Genomic DNA, 20,384 nt, shown 5'->3' on the forward strand with positions numbered 1-20,384 from the left:
GGCACGGCCACCAATGGTGGAGCGATTATAATCAGGGATTCTCAAGAGGGCAGAATTAGAGGGGTGCAGATATATCGGTGGGTGGGGGGTTGTGGGGCTGGAGGAGGTTACAGAGATAGGGAGGGGTGAGGCCATGGAGGGATTTGAAAGCTAGGATGAGAATTTTAAAATTGTGGAGCAAATGTAGGTCAGCGAGCACAGGGGTGATGGGTGAGCGGGACGTGGTGCGAGTTAGGACACGGGCAGTCAGGTTTTGGAGCCCACCTCGACAATCAAGGCTTTGTGTGTGGTCAGTGTAATATCAGTATGCGTCTGTGAGTATGCTCACAGGTTTGTAGAGCTGTTGTATGACACGCAGCTCCTGTTTGTGAGCCTGGGGGGGGGCTGCCTGTCTTTTACCAGGAACTCATCAGGGTCTGGAACAGAGTTGCCACCAAGGGCAGCTCTTCCCCGTCTGGAGTGGCGGCTGTCCTGCAGGAGCCGCTGCTCAGGAATCCGTACCTCCACGACCGCGGTTTTAGGTGGTAGGCGGATGAGAGGGCTGTGTCTGGCGAGGTGACCAGGGTCAGGGACCTGCTCGATGGCGGAGGAGCGGGCTGGGTGGCACCAGACGCGCTGGCACGGCGCCTAAACTGGGCCGACGTCCGCCGCGCGGCCGATGCCACCGAGTCGCTAAAAACGGCACTGGGCCCTGACTCCGTTAGGTGTGTCGAGGAAGCTCAAGCACGTGGGGAGATCCCGTCCGAACTGACCCCCGTCCGGACGGAATTCCTCATCGACGCCAAACCCCGGAACCTCCCTCGGGAGCCGGCGCCTCACAACTTGAGCCTCCTCCAGGAAATCCCCTCCGTGCCGTTCAGTCCTGCGCGGAGGGGATTCCTGCACGGGCTGCTCTTGCACACTCTCCATGTTGCCATCCTCGTCTGCCGTCCGGACACGCCATGGTGTACCATCTTGCCGTCTAGAGGAGGCAAGTATTCCCAAAGGACTGCTCTCTACGCGGGAGTCCTCCCTTTATTTATTGGGGACTTGGCCTGGAGGGTGTTGCACGGAGCAGTCCTGTGCAATAAGTTTTTAAGTTGGTTCACGGACTCCCAGGCCGCCTGTGATTTCTGCGGTCTGGAGGAGTCCGTGTTCCATGTGTCCACTGTATGTGCGAGGTTGCAGCCCCTAATCCACTATTTGAAGGGGCTGCTCCTCAAATTCTGGCTGCACTTCAGTCCCACACTCCTGATCTTTGGGCACCCTGTGCGGAGGGGAGCGGCCAGGTCAGAAGGTTTCCTCGTAGGACTGCTCCTGGGCACGGCCAAGGGGGCCATCAGCCGTTCCAGGCAGCGGGCGGTCGAGGGGGTCGTTCAGCCCGACTGCCTGCCTCTCTTCTGCGGTTACATCTGAGCCTGGGTGTCCCTGGAGATGGAGCACGCGGTGTCCACCGGTACGCTCGCGGCCTTCTGCGAGAAGTGGGCGCCGGAGGGACTGGAGTGCATCATCACCCCCGGCAACCAAATTTTTATTTGATCCATTAACATCTAAAGTTTAATTGGTTTATTTTGTCGGTTTTAGTGCCCTCCTTTAATCAGGGGGCACTTGATTTACTGTTCAACTTTAAAATAGTTGTAGAGCTGTTGCATTGTGAGTGGCTTAGCCAGTCACGTGATGTTCACAAGACTCAATAAAACCCCGGCCAGTTGGGTTCAGGGGATCCACAATGAGGCAGGTGGTTGTGAGCCCGGTGGATGAACTGGTAATATGCAGTGTGATTGTTAAATATTACGTTAATAAACCAACCAGGTCTTAATAGCAATATGTTGCTATGAATTCTTAAGCAAAGAACCCATGAAACAAATACATTGCAGTCGGGACCCTGGAAGATTTTCTCTGAAGTAGGATTGGTTCAGCTGCCTTTTCTAAAAGTGTCCGAGATGTTCATCCAGTGGCATGGGCACCCACCAGAGGGATATGTGGAGTTGGGGAGCTGTTTGAACATAAGAACATAAGAACATAAGAATTAGGAACAGGAGTAGGCCATCTAGCCCCTCGAGCCTGCTCTGCCATTCAATAAGATCATGGCTGATCTGGCCGTGGACTCAGCTCCACTTACCCGCCCGCTCCCCGTAACCCTTAATTCCCTTATTGGTTAAAAATCTATCTATCTGTGACTTGAATACATTCAATGAGCTAGCCTCAACTGCTTCCTTGGGCAGAGAATTCCACAGATTCACAACCCTCTGGAAGAAGAAATTCCTTCTCAACTCAGTTTTAAATTGGCTCCCCCGTATTTTGAGGCTGTGCCCCCTAGTTCTAGTCTCCCCGACCAGTGGAAACAACCTCTCTGCCTCTATCTTGTCTATCCCTTTCATTATTTTAAATGTTTCTATAAGATCACCCCTCATCCTTCTGAACTCCAACGAGTAGACCCAGTCTACTCAATCTATCATCATAAGGTAACCCCCTCATCTCCGGAATCAGCCTCGTGAATCGTCTCTGTACCCCCTCCAAAGCTAGTATATCTTTCCTGAAGTAAGGTGACCAAAACTGCACGCAGTACTTCAGGTGCAGCCTCACCAATACCCTGTACAGTTGCAGCAGGACCTCCCTGCTTTTGTACTCCATCCCTCTCGCAATGAAGGCCAACATTCCATTCGCCTTCCTGATTACCTGCTGCACCTGCAAACTAACTTTTTGGGATTCATGCACAAGGACCCAAAAAGAGTTTCATGCACAAGGACTCCCAGGTCCCTCTGCACCTCAGCATGTTGTGATTTCTCCCCATTCAAATAATATTCCCTTTTACTGGTTTTTTTCCCCAAGGTGGATGACCTCACACTTTCCGACATTGTATTCCATCTGCCAAACCTGAGCCCATTCGCTTAACCTATCTCAATCTCTTTGCAGCCTTTCTGTGTCCTCTACACAACCTGCTTTCCCACTAATCTTTGTGTCATCTGCAAATTTTGTTACATTACACTCTGTCCCTTCTTCCAGGTCATCTATGTATATTGTAAACAGTTGTGGTCCCAGCACCGATCCCTGTGGCACACCACTAACCACTGATTTCCAACCCGAAAAGGACCCATTTATCCCGACTATCTGCTTTCTGTTCGCCAGCCAATTCTCTATCCATGCTAATACATTTCCTCTGACTCCGCGTACCTTTATCTTCTGCAGTAACCTTTTGTGTGGCACCTTATCGAATGCCTTTTGAAAATCTAAATACACCACATCCATCGGAACACCTCTATCCACCATGCTCGTTATAGCCTCAAAGAATTCCAGTAAATTAGTTAAACATGATTTCCCCTTCATGAATCCATGCTGCGTCTGCTTGATTTGCACTATCCCTATCTAGATGTTTTGCTATTTCTTCCTTAATGATAGTTTCAAGCATTAGTGCTGAGGTGGACCTATCCCGGCACTCCATGGACCTTTGGCCATACCGTGCCTGGTATGGGAAAGTGAACCATTCCTCGGTGATAAAATCCTTCACCTCGATTGGCATAAATCCCCATTATATTATAATTTGTCACCACTCCATTGTGTTGAGTCATCATGAAACTGCAGCTTGACACCAACAGCAACTTGTGTTTATATCACACCTTTAACTTAGTATCAGGGTCAACTTATTAACTGAGTGTCAGCCCTGACTCAGTGAGTAGCACACTCGCCTCTGAGTCAGAAGGTTGTGGGTTCATAATCCCACTCCAGGGACTTGAGCACATAAATCTAGGCTGTCACTCCCAGTGCAGTGCAGAGGGAGTGCTGCACTGTCGGAGGTGCCGTCTTTCGGATGAGACGTTGAACCGAGGCCCCGTTTGCTCGCTCGGGTCGACGTAAAAGATCCCATGTCACTATTTCGAAGAAGAGCAGGGGAGTTATCCCCGGTGGCCTGGGCCAATATTTATCCCTCAATCAACATAACAAAAACAGATTATCCGATCATTATCACATTAATGTTTGTGGGAGCTTGCTTGTGCACAAGTTGGCTGCCGCGTTTCCCACGTTGCAACAGTGACTACACTCCAAAAATACACCATTGGCTGTAAAGCGCTTTGAGACGTCCGGTGGTCATGAAAGGAGCTATATAAAAGGCGCAAGTCTTTCTTAGTACAACATCCCTTGCGTAATCAGACAGAAATTGACACCAAAGAAGGCAATACCTAGCACAGGTGATCAAACGTTTGGTCAAAGGGGTTGACCAGCAATTGAAGGAGGAGAGGGTGGGCGAGCTGTGGAGAGATTTAGAAGGTACGGATACCAATGGTGGGGCAAAGAAGGTGATGAATGCACAAGAGGCCAGAGTTGGAGGAACACAGAGAATTGTCGGGCTGGAGGAGATTACAGAGTTAGTGAGGGGTGAGGCCATGGAAGGTTTTGGACAAGTGGATTTAAGGCCAATGCAGGTCAGCGAGCACAGAGCTGATGGGTGAATGAGACTTGGTGCGAGTTAGGATATATAAGAACATAAGTATTAGAAGCAGGAGTTGGCCATACAGCCCCTCGAGCCTGCTCCTCCATTCAGTAGGATCATGGCTGATCTTCGACCTCAACTCCACTTTCTCGCCCATCTCCATATCCCTTGATTCCCTGAGACGACAAAAATCTATCGATCTCAACCTTGAATATATTACTGAGAATCCACAGCCCTTTGGGGTAGAAAATTCCAAAGATTCATAACCCTCTGAGTGAAGAAATTTCTCCTCATTTTAAATGGCCGGCCCCTTATCCTGAGACTGCCCCCCTAGTTCTAGACTCCCCCAGCCGGGGGAAACAATCTCTCAGCATCCACCCTGTCAATCCCCCTCAGAATCTTATGTTTCAATACGGGCAGCATTGCAAGAGTCGCGTCTGGAGATGACAAAAGCATAGATGATGGTTTCAGCAGCAGATTATAATAACACATTACTCATCATCATAGGCAGTCCCTCGAAACGAGGATGACTTGCTTCCAGGCTGAAAAGGGATGAGTTCACAGGTGTTTCAATGAAGGACCTAACATTCCGGATCCCGAACTACATGTTGAAGGGTGGAAGATGCCTGTGCGTGGATTTGTTTAACGTGGGGTGGCCGTTGCACACCAGCCACCGCACGGGCTTGACAGAGCTAGGTCTTGGTCCAGTGGCAAGGGTTAACCAGGACGACTGGAGACCAGCTCTGCTGCACGGACCGAGCGCTCACACATATCGCAGTGTGGGCTGGGCCCGTGCTGCTCCTGTGCCCTCGCCTCTTGGCCCCGAACTCACGCGTGTAACATCTAACGTGTGTGTCTAACAAACGGCCAGTTCCATCTCTTATACCTAAAAAGCCTTTGAACTCTTGTTTCCTTGCACACGTTACTGTAACTGTGCTACCTGACAGTTCCCCCCCCCCCCCTCTCCCCTCCATATCCCACCAAAACGGCTCCGTCAGATCTCATCCAACGTTTTTTTTTAGGTATGATCTAGTGAGGTGACCTGAGGGACCGACTTGACGGTGCCTGATGCTTGAGGAAAATGAGACAATGCCTGGAGCATGGAGCAACTTAGTGCTGTGTTACCTCATTACTGTCCCCCGGGGTACGAGCGGCTGACTCACATCTTACCTGTTGCAGAGCAATTGAACTTAATCAGGTAGCGAGGGACCTGTAATCACCTGGCCTCAGCTTTCTATAAGAATTAAGCAAAGATTCTGAGAACAACACGTTGAGAACAGATGGGTGGCAGCTGGAACGATGCAAAGGTTTTTCCATTTAAAAAGGGATTACGATCCATTTTGAACAAACATAACATCATAAGAAATAGGAGCAGGAGTAGACCATTCGGCCCCTCGAGCCTGCCCCGCCATTCAATAAGATCATGGCTGACCTTCTACCTCAATTCCACTTTCCCACCCACCCCAAATACCTTTGATTCCCTTAGTTTCAAAAATCTATCGATCTCAGTCTTGAATATGCTCAATGACTGAGCCTCCACAGCCCTCTGGGGTAGAGAAATCCAAAGATTCACCACCCTCCTGAGTGAAGAAGTTTCTCCTCATCTCAGTTCTAAATGGCCGATCCCTTATTCTGAGACTTTGACCCCCAGCCCGGGGGAAACATCCTCGCTGCATCTACCCTGTCTAGCCCTGTAAAAATAATTTGATATGTTTCAATGAGACCACCTCCCATTCTTCTGAACTCTAGGGAATATGAGACGTTTTAATCCCCCTATCCCAGGAATCAGCTGAGGGAGTGCCGCACTGTCGGAAGTTCCGTCATTTGCTTGAGACGTTAAACCGAGGCCCCATCTGCCCTCTCAGGTGGCTCTAAAAGATCCCGTGGCATTATTTCGAAGAAGAACAGAGGAGTTAGCCACGGTGTCCTGGACAATATTTATCCCTCAATCAACACCACTAAAACTGAGTATCTGGCCATTGTCATATTGCTGTTTGTGGGAGCTTTCTGTGTGCAAATTAGCTGCCGCGTTTCCCACATTACAACAGTGACTGCACTTTAAAGTGTGCTTCATTGGTTGTAAAGCGCTTTGGGACGTCCGATGGTCATGAAAGTTGCGATATAAATACAAGTCTTTCTTTCTTTAAGCCACCGAGTGGCTTCTAATTCAGCATTCTATTGACCCACCCACAGAGCGATATTGGGACCGATATCCTGGCTCCCTGGGTCCGTACGGAGTGTCTACGGACCCGGAAAGGCATCGCAAAAGTCGGTTTTCTGCGCACAGTGCGCATGCGCTGAAATCCGGCTTTTCCGATCTGTCAAGCTGGAGCTGGAGCTCGACAGATCCTCTGTATCCCGGGAGCAAGGACATCTGCCAGGGCAAGATTGCGGGATTTACCCATATCATACCCGGCAAATGTCCTGAAAACTCTTGCGCTTGATAAAAGCATAGCCTACGTTTACAGGCATAAGAGTTTTAAAACACACTCAAAACATAACATAAAAAATAAAATATAAAAAACACACTTTATTTTTAAAAACCCTGCTCACTACGTTAAATTTATTTTAAAGCATAAATAAAAAAACTTTTTAAAAATCGGCAAAATATATATTTTTAAACATAAATAACTTTAATTTAAATTAATGTTAAATATGTAGTGTATTTTTTTCACATTTTTATTAATGTTTTGCGTGTTTGGGGCAGGTTTCTCATCCATAATAATGGGAACTCCAACTTACGGAGTTCCCATTATTATGAATGAGAACCTATTTTACCTGATTGGCTGCTCAGAGCCATGTGACTATAGCTTCAGCCCTGCGCACGTCCTGACATGCACTCGCACACGCATATATACAGATATATATGCACACATATACTCAAACACGCACACACATATATCATCATCATCACTGGCAGTCCCTCGGAGTCGAGGAAGACTTGGTTCCACTCTTAAAATGAGTCTAGGTGGCTGAACAGTCCAATACGAGAGCCACAATCCCTGTCACAGGTGGAACAGACAGTCGTTGAGGGAAAGGGAGGGTGGGACAGGTTTGCTGCACGCTCTTTCCGCTGCCTGCGCTTGGTTTCTGCATGCTCTCGGCGACGAGACTCGAGGTGCTCAGCGCCCTCCCGGATGCACTTCCTCCACTTAGGGCGGTCTTTGGCCAGGGACTCCCAGGTGTCAGTGGGGATGATGCACTTTATCAGAGAGGCTTTGAGGGTGTCCTTGTAACGTTTCCGCTGCCTACCTTTGGCTCATTTGCCGTGAAGGAGTTCCGAGTAGAGCGCTTGCTTTTGGAGTCTCGTGTCTGGCATGCAGACAATGTGGCCCTGCCCAGCAGAGCTGATCAAGTGTGGTCAGTGCTTCAATGCTGGGGATGTTGGCCTGGTTGAGGACACTAACGTTGGTGCGCCTGTCCTCCCAGGGGATTTGTCTATAAATGCACACACATTATGGCCGCAATTTTTCATGCCGGGTCAGGAGCGAGGCGGGCGACTTTGAGTGGGAGCTGGAACCTCGCTCCTGGTTGGAGCAGATCTGTCCAAGTGGTTTTTACATGGATAGGGCTTGTTAAGCCCGCCCTGCGAGGTTCCCGGCTAAGTAAAAGGAAGCGGATCTGATGACGTCATTTGATGACACATCATCAGCCGATTTCCTTAAAGGGACCATGTCCACATTCATTTTGACTGTCAGTGTTCTGCAGCATTGAGGTGCTGCAAACACTGACAAACATTGCACAGAGGTGCACGGCTGCACGCAGGCTCTCCCATCACTCCCTCCTGATGCTTATGGAGGGAGTCATACCCTGCACCTCCGCCCATCCCTCTCTCTCTATCTACGTTATCACATCCTCACCTCAATAGCCACCCCTCACACTCACCCTCGTCCTTGTCCAATCATACCAACTGAAGGGAGGCGCGTGGGGGTTATCGCCAATGCTGACGTAAAGTTTCTGCTACAAATATTGAAATCTTTATTTATAACACTTTGCCTTCTTGGGCAGATCTGTGTACACCTTTGAAAGCGGCTTAGTGAGTTGCAGTGAATGGTGAGACATAACGGTAAATCCCCCCCCCCCCCCCGACCCGCCCCCCCCTGCTAATGGTAATGAGCGTGAAAGAAATGGGTTGGTCATTGTAGGGATGTTTTATGGTGTTGGTGTGGGATGATGCCAACCTAGCGCATCATGTGGTAGCCAGGGTGTACAGTGTCAAGTGAAGCAAATCTGGCCATGGTGAGGCCAACCCTCGTGCCTCGGTTAGCAACATTGTCGGGTGCTGATACCCTGTGTCCTGTGCAGCTTCAGATGATTGCGGAGAAGGTTGGTGTTGTTGGTAATGCTGGTGTGTTTTGTGCTGATCATGGTGGGATTCTGAGGACCAAGGTGAGATTTTTTTCAAGGGCACTGATGCTGATGGAATAGATGGCAGCTGAAGTCGAGATGACAGAAGCGATCTGTCAGTGGTGAGAGAGGTTGCTCCAAGGGCAGAGAGTTTACTGCAAACACTTCAAACCTCCATAAAGCGGAAAAGTGTATTCCAAATCCTGAATGGTCCAGCTTCTGAAATTGGAAATTGAACAGCTGTGAAATGGTTGCTTTTATACCTTACCCTGGGAGTGAGAGGGTTACCTCACACTGTTACACTGGGAGTGAGAGGATTACCTTACACTGTTACACTGGGAGTGAGAGGATTACCTTACACTGTTACACTGGGAGTGAGAGGGTTACCTTACACTGTTACACTGGGAGTGAGAGGATTACCTTACACTGTTACACTGGGAGTGAGAGGATTACCTTACATTGTTACACTGGGAGTGAGAGGATTACCTGACAGTGTTACACTGGGAGTGAGAGGGTTACCTTACACTGTTACACTGGGAGTGAGAGGATTACCTTACACTGTTACACTGGGAGTGAGAGGATTACCTTACACTGTTACACTGGGAGTGAGAGGATTACCTGACAGTGTTACACTGGGAGTGAGAGGATTACCTTACACTGTTACACTGGGAGTGAGAGGATTACCTTACACTGTTACACTGGAAGTGAGAGGATTACCTTACACTGTTACACTGGGAGTGAGAGGATTACCTGACAGTGTTACACTGGGAGTGAGAGGATTACCTTACACTGTTACACTGGGAGTGAGAGGATTACCTTACATTGTTACACTGGGAGTGAGAGGATTACCTTACACTGTTACACTGGGAGTGAGAGGATTACCTTACACTGTTACACTGGGAGTGAGAGGGTTACCTTACACTATTACACTGGGAGTGAGAGGATTACCTTACACTGTTACACTGGGAGTGAGAGGATTACCTGACAGTGTTACACTGGGAGTGAGAGGATTACCTTACACTGTTACACTGGGAGTGAGAGGATTACCTTACATTGTTACACTGGGAGTGAGAGGATTACATTACACTGTTACACTGGGAGTGAGAGGATTACCTTACACTGTTACACTGGGAGTGAGAGGATTACCTTACACTGTTACACTGGGAGTAAGAGGATTACTTTACACTGTTACACTGGGAGTGAGAGGATTACCTGACAGTGTTACACTGGGAGTGAGAGGATTACCTTACACTGTTACACTGGGAGTGAGAGGATTACATTACACTGTTACACTGGGAGTGAGAGGATTACCTGACAGTGTTACACTGGGAGTGAGAGGATTACCTTACATTGTTACACTGGGAGTGAGAGGATTACATTACACTGTTACACTGGGAGTGAGAGGATTACCTTACACTGTTACACTGGGAGTGGGAGGATTACCTTACACTGTTACACTGGGAGTAAGAGGATTACTTTACACTGTTACACTGGGAGTGAGAGGATTACCTTACACTGTTACACTGGGAGTGAGAGGATTACCTTACACTGTTGCGCTGGGAGTGAAAGGGTTACCTTATACCAGGAGTGAAACACGTGTTATGCCCGGGGTTAGGAGTATCTGACACGAGTAGCTCAGTGGTCCCACTTTGCCCAGGAAGCTGTGTCGACTGAAGTGCACAGCGGGTGACATTGTTATGTGGGCTGTGTAGGCAGTACACCCTGAGCTAACCTCTGTGGCTCCAAGTCTTCATTAAGTCGCTGCACTATTGAGTGAACGGCCCGACAGACAAAGGAAATGTTTTATCTTTGACGGGTCTCCAGTGATACCGGGAGTGGGCGTCTGCAACAGTGCAAACTCCCAGACAAAGCACTTTCACTAAGTGGGATGGTGCTTCAGCTGGGAGCCGCTTCTAATGCACTAATGATTCTGCTCCACGGAGATAGCCCTGGGCTAGAGGAATATAAAGTATGAATCTGCCAGTGTTGGCGAATGCACTTTCAGTATTCCTTTATTAATAGTCTTCATTGAATGAAGTGACAAACAGTGTCTTTGTCATTTCGAGTTCTCTGATGATGCAATTTATTTCCCAAGTGAAAGAGGCACTTGGCTCCAATCAAAGTCTACAAAGACCTTCTTTTGAAGTACATCTTACTCTCTTTGAGTGTTACCTCTCCAAATCCAGGCTCTCTCCAACAACTTTCACCCACCGATTGTTCCATTTGTATTAAGGGACATTATTGTCCATTTTCAGTTCATGTCCTTGAGATATACTTCAAGGGAATGGAATCTTTTGGGTTGAAAGTTCTTCCCTAGTTTATGTAGAAAAAATAGGATGCACACGAGATTTTTTTTCTCTGCTGCTTTTCTGAAAATGGGGATTTTTATTCCCTACATGAAAGCCCTTGTCAGATCTTCCTCCTTCCCACCAATAGGGAGCAACTCCGTGCGTTCTGGAGCCAGTCTGGAGGAAAGTGTGGAGACCACAATTTTTAACCTGTCTCACCGCTGTACTAAAGCCTGGGATACCATTCAGGGAAAGAAAAGAAAGACTTGCATTTCTATAGTGCCTGCTGTATCCTCAGGATGACCAAAGCTCTTGACAGCCAATGAACTATTCATAGGCAGTCCCTCGGAATCGAGGAAGACTTGCTTCCACTCCAAATGAAATGTGAGTTCTCAGGTGACTGAACAGTCCAATACGGGAATTACAGTCTCTGTCGCAGGTGAGACAGACAGCGGTTGAAGGAAAGGGTGGGTGGGGAGTCTGGTTTGCCGCACGCTCCTTCCACAGCCTGCGCTTGTTTTCTGCATGCTCTCGGCGACGAAACTCAAGGTGCTCAGCGCCCTCCCGGATGCACTTCCTCCACTCTGGGCGGTCTTTGGCCAGGAATTCCCAGGTGTCAGTGGGGATGTTGCACTTTATCAAGGAGGCTTTGAGGCGTCCTTGAAATGTTTGCTCCGCCCACCTGGGACTTGCTTGCCGTGTAAGAGTTCTGAGTAGAGTGCTTGCTTAGGGAGTCTCGTGTCGGGCATGTGGACAATGGCCTGCCCAACGGAGCTGGTCGAGTGTGATCAGTGCTTCAATGCCTGATCGAGAACAATGACGTTGGTGCGTCTGTTGTCCCAGTGGATTTGCAGGATCTTGCGGAGGCAGTGCTGATGGTACTTCTCCAGCGCTTTGAGGTGTCTGCTGTATATAGTCCATGTCTCTGAGCCATACAGGAGAGCGGGTATCACTACTGCCTTGTAGACTATAAGCTTGGTGCCAGATTTGAGGTCTTGGTCTGCAAACACTCTCTTCCGTAGGCGGCCGAAGGCTGCGCTGGCGCATTGGAGGCGATGTTGAACCTCCTCGTCTGTATCTGCCCTTGCTGATAATAGGCTCTCGAGGTATGGAAAGTGGTCATCGTTGTCCAAGGCCGTGCCGTGGATTCTGATGACCTGGGAGGGGGGGGGACAGTGCTGTGTAGCGGGGTCAGGTTGGTGGAGGACCTTTATCTTACGGATGTTTAGCGTAAGGCCCATGCTTTCATACGCCTCGGTGAAGGTGTCGACGATGGCTTGGAGTTCGGCCTCTGAGTGTGCGCAGACGCAAGCGTCCACGTACTGTAGTTTGACGACAGAGGATGGGACGACCTTGGATCTAGCCTGGAGGCGATGAATTATTGAAGTGTAGTCACTTGTAATGTAGGAAACGCAGCAGCCTTTTTTTATTCATTCAAGGGAGGTGGGCATCGCTGGCAAAGCCAGCATTTATTGCCCATCCCTACGCACAGCAAACTCCCACAAACAGCATTGAGATAAATGACCAGATAAATCTGTTTTGTTAATGTCGGTTGAGGGATGAATATTGGCCAGAACACTAGGAAAACTCCCCTGCTCTTCGAATAGTGCCATGGGACCTTTTACATCCACCCGAGGGGGCAGACGAGGCCTCGGTTTAGCGTCTCATCCAAAAGGCGGCACCTCCGACAGTGCAGCAGTCCCTCAGCACTGCACTAGGGTGTCGGTATAGATTATCTGCACAAGTGTCTGGAGCGAGATTTGAACCCGCTATCGTCTGACTCACAGGCACGAGGGTGGAGCCAGAGCCCAGGCCAACACTCTGTAGCTGGCAATGCAGGTTTGTTAGTAGGTTCACCTCCTGCCAACGCTGGTTTCCATAGAGCCACTACATGGGGGATTCCTCATTGGTGACATCATTGCAGCAGGTCCCAAGGGACCAGACTGGAAAGAAAGTTAATGTTTTTGCAAAACACAAAATAAATTGAGGAGGGGAGAATTGCGAACCAAGTATGCACAACAACAGCTTGTATTTATATAGCGCCTTTAACGTAGTGAAAAGTCCCAAGGCGCTTCACAGGAGTATTATGAGATTAAAAATTTGACACCGAGCCGGATAAGGAGAAATTAGCGCAGGTGAGCAAAAGCTTGGTCAAAGAGGTATGTCTTAAGGCGTGTCTTGAAGGAGGAAAGAGAAGTCGAGGGGTGTAATGTACGTATGCCTGGGTTTACCTGCCACCAGGGGGAGCGACCGTCGGAGGGCATTGGGCCACAGACACACACGTGCAGCCCTTGTATATAAAGAAAGCCTCCATGTTTAATCCTCACTTTGAGAGCTAATAAAGTAGAGTCAGGTCGCAGCTGATTGAGTTCACGGTACTAAGCCTATTGAGTTATTGCATATGCAGCATGAGGTAGAGAAGTTTAGGCAGGGAGTTCCAGAGCTTGGGGCCCAGGCAACAGAAGGCACGGCCACCAATGGTTGAACGATTCTAATCAGGGATGCTCAAGTGGGCAGAATTAGAGGAGCGCAGACATCTCGGGGTTGGGGTGGGGGGGTTGTTGGGCTGAAATAGATGACAGACATAGGGAGGGAGCGAGGCCACGGAAGGATTTGTAAACAAGGATGAGAATTTTGAGAAAAAGATGGCAAGTAAAAGTTCAAATCACAAAGCAATAGCAAGGCTAACTGAAAATGAAGAACTCGCAGCGAGTTTTATTGTGTAATGTTATGTTATACGCCGCCTAGCCAAAACTCCTCTTCCTTATGTTCCTATGCATGAGGATATCGACTTGTGTTACACAAGGGAAAAAGGAAGATTCTCAACTTGTCCCTCACCAATAACTAAAGCTAGCTTTGATTTCCTCCCATCCTCCCTTCATCCCTCATTACTGAAGTCAAAAAGGGCGAGGCTTAATAACTATTACAATTTCACAAATTACTACTTCAGAAACAATTATCTTAATGACTTCCTAATTGGATTTTAATAAGATTTACTTACTGAATTAGACAGTGGAGTGAGGCTGTGTCGTTAATAAAGCCAGCGCCAGTGATTGAAGGAGCGCGATTAAGGGACGAGGTAATAACATGGCCACCCACTGCAACCTCCCTCTACACTGCCACCTCACCCACACTACTCTAACGGGGCGGTGTTCCGACACGGTTATTAACCGGGAGGTCGTCGCACACACAAATCATGCCCTTACTACTGGTGTTTTCAAGGAGGGCTCAATCCTGCCACCCGGCACTGGACCGTGTCCGTACTAAATAGAAAGAAAGACTTGCGTTTATATAGCGCCTTTCACGACCACCGGACGTCTCAAAGCGCTTTACAGCCAATGAGGTACTTTTAGAGTGTTGTAATGTGGGAAACGCGACACCTGGGAGTCCCTGGCCAAAGGCCGCCCTAAGTGGAGGAAGAGCATCCGGGAGGGCGCTGAGCACCTCGAGTCTCGTCGCCGAGAGCATGCAGAAACCAAGCGCAAGAGCGTGCGGCAAACCAGACTCCCCACCCACCCGTTCCTCCAACCCCACCTGTGACAGAGACTGTAATTCCCATATTGGACTGTACAGTCACCTGAGAACTCACTTTGAGAGTGGAAGCAAGTCTTCCTCGATTCCGAGGACTGCCTATGATGGATGATAGGAAACACGGCAGCCAATTTGCACACAGCAAGCTCCCACAAACAGCAATGTGATAATGACCAGATAATTTTTTTTTGTTAGGTTGATTGAGGGATAAACATTGGCCCAGGACTCCGGGGATAACTCCCCTGCTCTTCCTTGAAATAGTGCCATGGGATCTTTTATGTCTACCTGAGAGGGCTGACGGGGCCTCAGTTTAACATCTCATCCTATTGCCCGCACCTCCGACAGTGCAGCACTCCCTCAGCACTGCACTGGGAGTGTCAGCCTTGATTTATGTGCTCAAGTCCCTGGAGCGGGACTTGAACCCACAACCTTCTGACTCAGAGGCCAGAGTGCTGCCCACTGAGCCACTGGCTGACGCTATTCTAAAAGGGATAACGTCCCGTACTGCGTAGTTTCGAGAGGTCAGAGACCCAGACTGATTCCAGCTGCAGCAACTTTGGTGCCTACCCTCACAGTAACTCCCGTTTCTGTGCTGCCTCCCATTCTCAGGATCGTGACATAATAGTCTCAGCCCATCAGCCCTGCTCCCACCCTTCCCGCCACCCTCTGCCCCACCCCAGGATACTGTATGAGATCACTGCCATTTCTCTTGCCTGCACCAGTCTTGCCACGTGACTGTAGCCTCCAGGTCAGTGAATCAGAAAAAAGCCACATAGCTTGCTCAGTATTCCCATTATGTTATTTGGTACACTTAGCGGGAGCAGCGTGCAGCGGCCCAGCCCGGAAATCGGCGTGGTCCCGGCCTGCCAGACCACCAGCAGGCCGGAGCCATTAGAGGGAGTAGCGTGCGGTGGCATACCACGGCAGGGAGCAGCGCGTGCTGCTGCGGGAGGGCGACGGCTGACTGCAGTGCGGGCAGGTACAGCAGGAGCGGCGAGGTCATGGCGAAGGAGCAGCAAGAGTTCGTAGAGGGGTGTGATCGGGGGCCCAGAAGAGGCGAGGGCCCAGGGGCAGCACGGGCCCAGCCCACACTGCGATATGTGCGCGCACTAGGTCCGTGCAGCAGAGCAGGTCTCCAGTCGCCTTGGGTAATCCTTGCCACCGGACCAAGACCTCGCTCTGTCAAGCCCGTGTGGTGGCTGGTGTGCAACGGCCAGCCCACGTTAAAAAAAAATCCACGCGCACGGCATCTTCCACCCTTCAACATGTAGTTCGGGACCTGGAATAATAGGTCCTTCATTGAAACACCTGTCAACTCATCCCTTTTCGTTATGGAAGCAAGTCATCCTCGTTTCGAGGGACCGCCTACGATGATGATGGCACTTGACAGTCCACTGAAGAAAAGCAGTGGCATCTATCTGAACCCAGTCTTCCTCGGTTCCGAATGTCTCTGATTGGTGGTCTTCATCCGCATGGGAAGACGGTAGCAAGCTTGCCACAGTGACTGGATTTATGGAAGAGCTGAATCCTCAGAAAGCAGAGCTACTTTGCCAAGAAATGCTTTAATGCTGGAATCAGGGTTCCTCTAAACTGCAGAGAGACTAATCTCTACTGCAACACCTCGAAGTGTTCACTCAGCAGTTCAGCCTCAACCAAACAAACTAGAAGGTATTGAAGGAGCACATGTAATAATGGTGATTAGTTTAGCCTGAAAATAATGGAAGTTCCACGGTAAATCATTGTCTCGGGGTGTAAGTTGCAGATGGATTGACTAAATTCAGCATACACAGCATTATCAAACAATTCACAGTGGATTATCCTGGTTCAAGGGATCTATACGGCTAGAGTTAATGGGACGGGGTTTGGTCCATTGGAATTCTATACAGTGGGAAAGTTACAATGGATCGGCTCTAGGTGCCATCTTCAATTGGGTCTGACTGTGATTACACTGAGTCTCTGAGATCTCCAAGGAAGAGTTCTCATTTTTAAGTTTTATTTTACCCACTTGTTTCGTGTGAGCAAAATTTCAACACTGGCGGGTGGCATAAGGTGGGCGATGTTGGGTCAGCTACACAACCCGCCCAATGTTCCTCTCCAAGTCCGTGCGGGGGTGTTTAACAGTCGGCTGATCCAGCACCGGCAGTTAACCCCCTCGACTGAAGATGAAAGCTCCCATCATTTTCACATAGAATAGGATTTACAGCACAGACCCAGGCCACCCGACCCAGTGGGTCCGTGCCGGTGTTTATGCTCCACACGAGCCTCTTCCCACCCCTCTTCGTCTCACCCTAATATGGAGACCCGATTGTAATCCGAGTACAAACCAGGGAGGAACCACCAGGCCAGCCCCCCGGCATTTAGTGTAAAACACAATCAGCTCCCCAAAAAGGTCACTTAGCGCCAGAAAGCGGCGGCCAGGCGGCAGAGACGAGCGGCCATCGACTTCCGGTCTAATGGCCGCCACCACGATCGAAATTCAGCTCGGGGATTTTTCTGGTGCTCCCCACTTCCGCCCCGCTACTGCCGACCCTCCTAAGTGCGTCATCAAAGGGCGCACCACCGATCAGCCCCACCTCCATCGCACTCCCCGCGAAATTTGGCTCCAAAAATCTTTAACCCGCCGTGCGGTGCCCCGAACAGTTTTCTCTGTCCGTGCTCCTTGTTTTTTTTTTACCGTGAGCCACAGCAGCGCGGCGACTCTTCAAGGGGAGGGCACACTGCCGCGACCGCCATGTTTTTTTTTTTTGTCGGCTGACTGCCAGGCCGCGCCGACAATTGTGCCCCAGGGTTCGGCCGGGCCGCCAGCAGGCAGCCTGGCAGCCCCCCCCCCTCTTGGGTGCCAAACCGCTGGCCCGGCTGAAACGCTCCCTGGTGGCCCAGTGGGCCGAACTTAAAGAAGCGCGCAGGCTCGCTCCCCCTTTAGCCGTGTGGGGCACGCGCATCATGACGTCATCGCCCTTCCGCTGCTGATTGACAGCAATGGAGACTCTGTCCCGCCTCCTCTTCCGCCCCTCTAGCATGCTCACCGCCCCACTCCCGCCCCCATTATGACCGACTTCCAGTCCGCTTAAAAAAAAAAACAACAAAGAGCTGAATTTACCGAAAGAGGCGACCTCATCCGAAGCGACGGAAAAAGCACTTCAGGAGCGGAGGGTGAGACCCGTTTCAGGCAAAGCTAAATTTCGGTCCCAGAATGTTATGCACTGCAAACAAAGTTACAGGGCCTTGGGGGGACCACAGCTGGAGTACTGTGCACAGTTTTGGTCTCCTTATCTAAGAATGGATATACTGGCCTTGGAGGCGGTGCAACGAAGGTTCACCAGATTGATTCCGGGGAGGAGAGGGCTGTCTTATGATGAGGGATTGTGTAGATTGGGCCGATACTCTCTGGAGTTTAGAAGAATGAGAGGTGATCTCATTGAAACGTACAAGATTCTGAGGGGGATTGACAGGGTAGATGCTGAGAGGTTGTTGCCCCCTGGGCTGGAGTGTCTACATCATGGGGGCACAGTCACAGGATAAGGGGTCGGCCATTTCAGACTGAGAAATATCTTCACTCAGAGGGTTATGAATCTTTGGAATTCTCTGGCCCAGAGGGCTGTGGATGCTGAGTCTCTGAATATATTCAAGGCTGAGTTCGATACATTTTTGGAGTCTCTGGGTGTTGATACTGGATTCTTTTCCCTTCAATCTGTTTCAGCGAATTCACTGACACACGAACACTTTTAGTCTTAGCAACATAAGACCTTTATTCTGTCGATTCTCCGGCCGGGACCTGTTAGGATAAAGGGAACACTCTCGGTTCGAGCCTGTCCTCTCTCCTGACAAGTCCCGTAACAGTACAAAAGCTCAACACTATACACTGTTACAGCAGAACTCATTTGAGTGACACTTAGTTTATACAATCATTGGTCGATTTCCCCCATAGCATACCCAATTGCAGGCTAACAACTCTCCAAATAGGGCGGGCTCCAGGGATGTGTTTATTGTTTCGATTCTCATCAAACTTCCCTATTTTACTGCTGTTTATAGCAGCCCCTCGTCTGAATCATGTCTGACTTTTGCTTTTTCACATAACTCGTGTTTGACCACAACTCTGAGTAATCCTTTGTTTGTGTCGACAGGGCAAATATCTCAGCTTGACATTTTCTTTTAGCCATTTTCCCATGATTCCCTATCTCCATCTTTTTGCTACCTTCTCTAGCCATCTACCACTTTCGCAATCCTTTTTCACATTCTCATGGGAAATCACAGGATCTGGAGATTGGGCGGGAAAGTGGAGTTGAGGTCAGCCATGATCTTATTGAATGGCGGAGCAGGCTCGAGGGGCCATAGTGCCTACTCCTACTCCTATTTCTTATGTTTTTATGAACCACTGCATCGCTTGGACTGGAGACAATAAAATCTGCACCAAAAATAAAACTCTCGGCGTTTCCTCCCTGTTCAAATAAGGGACGCACTCGCTGATAGGGAGAGGAGGGCGAGGAAAGGTGGGAGTGGGTCCCATTATGATTCCTGACCGTTGTGGTTGTGAAAAGCAGGAGGAAAGTGCTATTGAAAAGTAACAGGAGATGCGGTGTGCATCCGCCAAGTGCCTCTAGAGGGTGAGTCAGAGCGAGCGAATAATACAGGGGCTTTGTCAGACAAAGAAAAATAGTAATATTTATCAGTCGTGTATAGGCAGTATTGATCCCTCTATATCCATTACCAGAGAAAGGCGCTGCTATCTAATACCTTCAAATCACAAGGGGGCTGCTGCACTTTTACGGGATTGCAAAGAAATGGAGCTTATAGAACGTTAACGCTATCTGGTGGCTGCCACTCATAACTGAGCATATTATTAATAGTTAATTATCGTGTCGGTGGAATAACACTGATGAGTTGCTTAATGGTGTATTTATGTAGTGCAGTCTCTAGACAAAGTGTCTCCGTCACTGTACCTCGGTGCCACAGAACCTGTGCTGTTTAACATAAGAACACAAGAAATAGGAGCAGGAGTAGGCCATTCGGCCCCTCGAGCCTGCTCCGCCATTCAATAAGTTGGTGGCTGATCTGATCTCGGCCTCAGTTCCACTCAAAGCACTTTACAGCCAATGAATTACTTTTGGAGTGTAGTCACTGTTGTAATGTGGGAAACGCGGCAGCTGATTTGCGCACAGCAAGCTCCCACAAACAGCAGTGTGATAATGATCAGATAATCTGTTTTTGTTATGTTCATTGAGGGATAAGTATTGGCCCCAGGACACCGGGGATAACTCCGCTGCTCTTCAAACTAGTGCCATGGGATCTTTTACACCCACCTGAGAGAGCAGACGGGGCCTTGGTTTAACGTCTCATTCCACAGTGCAGCACTTCCTCAGCGCTGCACTGGAGTGTTGGCCTAGAATTTTGTGCTCAAGTCTCTGGAGTGGGACTTGAACCCACAACCTTCTGACTCAGGCGAGTGTGCTACCCACTGGACCACCAAGGAGGAGACAGAGAGAGAGGTAAAAAGGTGGAGAGGTTTGTGGAAGGAATTCCAGAGCTCGGGGTCGAGACGGCTGAAGGCACGGCCACCGATGGTGAGGTGATTAGAATCAGGGCTGCGCGGGGGGCCAGAGTTGGAGGGACACAGAGCTCCCGGGGGTCCGTGTGGCTGGAGGCGGGCACACAGTCACTTTGCAATCAGCAGTGGCACCGTGCCTGCCTTTGTGCCACCTTTCACAGCTGTGCTGGTGCAGGACGAGTGAGCTATGTGTGTGGGTGGTTCCCCCTTCTCATCATTATGGTCACGCGTTGGTCATGTGACCTTCGCTGGGCAGCGTGGAGAC

Source organism: Pristiophorus japonicus, chromosome 17, assembly GCF_044704955.1.
Source record: "Pristiophorus japonicus isolate sPriJap1 chromosome 17, sPriJap1.hap1, whole genome shotgun sequence".
In the NCBI taxonomy this organism is placed as follows: Eukaryota; Metazoa; Chordata; class Chondrichthyes; family Pristiophoridae; genus Pristiophorus; species Pristiophorus japonicus.